General features: G+C 47.8%; 1 protein-coding gene across 2 annotated transcripts in view; it reads left to right on the top strand.

Moving 5' to 3' along the window:
- The first annotated feature begins 659 nt into the window (after positions 1-659).
- Positions 660-3,105, top strand: part of znf462 (zinc finger protein 462) — a 36,108-nt gene continuing 33,662 nt past the window's right edge. For both annotated transcript variants that reach the window (XM_019890415.1, XM_019890392.1), the window contains exon 1: positions 660-1,108. The gene's annotated coding sequence lies outside the window, so the exon portion shown is untranslated. The remainder of the gene's footprint in view (positions 1,109-3,105) is intronic.

Raw genomic sequence — 3,105 nt, 5'->3', positions numbered from 1 at the left:
AAAATCGCCACAGTTTATGCGGTCCACAGAGGCTACACGAGGAGGGGCCTTTGAAGGCATCGAAGGACCCAGCCTACGAATTGTTTTTCTAGAATTTGAAAACCACTTGTGGTCGAGTCACACCAATAGTAATGGCATGCTGCGAAAAATGCGGCCTTTGGATGCCCTAAAGCCTATCCCAGCTGTCTTTGGACAGCCAGTGAAATGAACTGGTTGCCAGCCAATCGCAGGTCACAGATAGACAAACAACCGTTCACGCTCACAATCACACCTAGTGGCAATTTAGAGTGTTCCATTAACCTGCCAAACAATGTTTTGGGAATCTAGGGGGAAACTGGAGTAGACTGCGTGGGTTACGCAGGCACGGGGAGAACAGGATAATGGAAACTGTGATAGCTCCTATATTATACAAATGTGAATGTTGTTATTACCGTGATAATTTGGCAATATGATGTCATATTTACAGTATATTTTACATTCTGCTGTTCAATGCTGATGTGAGCGTGTCACACTGATTATGTGGAGAATCCTCATCAACCTCTAACGTGAACTACAAATAACCCCATGACGTAGCACGCAAACGCATATAGAAAACTTGTACGTCTACGCAAAAATGTCGCCGGGGGTGCCTGCGCGTAAGCGTGTCTGCGTGAGTGCGCGGGAGCGCGCCGGCTCGGGGCTCCGAGGTTAGCGGCTCCGTGTTGGTGTGGAGTGCCGAGAAGGATGAGCTTCTCGGGTGTCCACTCTGCCGATGCTCACTCGTCCTGTGGCCAACTCTCGCGCACCCTCTGGTGCTCGCTCGTCGCCTGCCGAACTTCTGCTCCTTCTCCTCCTTTGTGTGACCGGTTCGTCACATTATCATTGTTGTTGTGGAGGTGGTGGTGGTGGTGCGCGTCTTCCTGCTCTTCCTCCTCCCCGCGTGTGATTGCGAGCCGCTCGGCGGAGGAGCTCAGGTCATCTGCAGTTGCGGCGGCGAAGAAGAAGAAGAAGGAGAAGAAGAAGAAGGAGAAGAAGGAGAAGCAGGAGGAAAGATGGCGATCACCCACTAGCCGGAGCGGGCGCACGCATGAGACCGACAACTTTGGAGAAGAAGGAGAAGATTGTAGCGGTGAGTTTTGAGCGTTTCTTCGCTGTATTTTATAACGCTTTGACGGCGGCGGCGACGCGATTCCACTTTCATGGAGGGGGCGCTTTCGTTGGGGCTTTCAAGGTCTTGCGAGAACGTCGTCGCCATTGGTGGATCATGGGATAGCTTTTCGCCTCATGCGTGAGTGACCTGGAAAGAGCTTGACCCCCTTTCCTCCTCTCCCTCCTCCTCCTCCACGGGGAGGCTTCTTTTCTTCCTTTTCTAATGGCCACCATGTAAGCCCAAAGTCAAGTGTCTTCTGCTCGCTTCCCGGTTCGTTCGCGCTCGTGTCCGTCACTTCGTTCAAGGAAATGGACGTTGTCGCTCATGTGTCAGGCTTATTTTATGAGCCTCTTCCTCCTAAAAAAAACGGTGGGGGGGATTAGTGAGTTAGTCGGAAAGAGAAGCCACCGCATGGATGGTTGTCCTCTTCTGCGTCCTCCATTCGGAGCTGCCATGCAAGTGTCCAGCGTGAGGAGGATATGTTCTCCCTCCCTCCCTCCCGCTTCCCAAAATCTGGTGGCCATTTTTTCACCCCCACCCCTTATTTGACTGTATGATGGTGTTGCAAATGTGCTGTCATTGTGTTGATATGTCTCCTGGCTGCCTGTCACTAGTCTTGGGTCAGGTGCTTGCTTGTGTGTGCGCGCGCGCGTGTGCGTGCTCGCGCGCGCGTGTTTTACAGTGAAGCTCCAAGCATAAAATGGAGGCTGGCAGATGAGTCTTCCAAAGGGAGTGGAGGGAGGGGGGGTGCAGAACAAAGGTGGTGTTTGACATGGAGCTGCAGGGCTAGACAGATGGACGAGGACTGAGTAGAAGAAGAAGTAGCAGCAGAAGCAGGCTGCCATCTTCAGCCGGGCTATGCGAACTTGTAGCTTATATATATAGATATATAGATAGATAGTGATTTAGATTTTGGCTTCTCTCAATGTTTAAAATGTTATAATCAAAGAACAATTACTAATGTGCAGAACAGCGTCGTGTGTTTACAAGTTACATATGTTGTGAAAGTACCTTGGATGCACCTTGTTGCTTGCTCAGCAAGCATGTAGCTCTATGATTTCTGGCATCCTGAGCGTGCTTTAAGCCGTTTAATGACACCCTATTTGGAGTTTAGTGTAAAACTAAACACACAATAAAAAAATAAGGACACACATTCTAGATTCAGAATATGCTTCATTTTTAAAACATCGTGAGCACTAATGCTAAAGTCAACGGAGGATCCCATTCAAATGCTAACGGGAAATTAGCATTGAGTTCGAATATTCACACACAAACACTGTGGAAACATGTACACTAGGATGTGATAACACTATTCAAAGGCAGAATTTTTTTTCTTCAGTCTGTAAAAAAAAAAAAAAACAGTTATATTCATGGAGTTCAATCACAACATCTTCTGTTCTCCTTGTAAGAGTGTGTGTAGTCTGTCCATGTACGGCACCACACTGCGCCTCGGGTCAAAACAGGAGCAGCTGTTTTTTGGGGTTTTTTTTCTTATCCACATGTCATGCTGTCGTCAATCAGCATTCAAAACGGATTATTTTCATGCGACAATCGGTGGTTCACTTCTTTTTATGCTTCTATAGCTGATAAAGAATGTTGAAATGGTGGACCTTGAAGGTTTTTGTATCAAAGGAATGTGCCGCTCAACCTCGTCCATATCAAACGTCCTCCACATTGAATAGTTTTGATCTGACATTACTGAAATGAGGAACGGAATGATACTTTAGCAGCAATGTTTGATAGTGACGTTCAAGACTGATGCACACGTGATGACTGGTGATTCCATACAGGTATGCTGACCGTTGCAGTGTTTTGACCGTGTCCGTCTGGATAATATTCAGCTACGTTTGATGTCATAGTGCACAGTTCCTGTCACGAAGTTCTCAAGATGTGCACAGAAAAATACCCTGAAGGTGTTCAGCCTATCAGGGAGCGCGCGCGTGTGTGTGTGTGTGTGTGTGTGTGTGTGTGTGTGT

This window comes from Hippocampus comes, unplaced genomic scaffold (genome assembly GCF_001891065.2).
Source record: "Hippocampus comes isolate QL1 unplaced genomic scaffold, H_comes_QL1_v1.1 scaffold241, whole genome shotgun sequence".
NCBI classification, from domain to species: Eukaryota; Metazoa; Chordata; class Actinopteri; order Syngnathiformes; family Syngnathidae; genus Hippocampus; species Hippocampus comes.
This window is presented reverse-complemented; position numbering and strand designations above follow the sequence as displayed.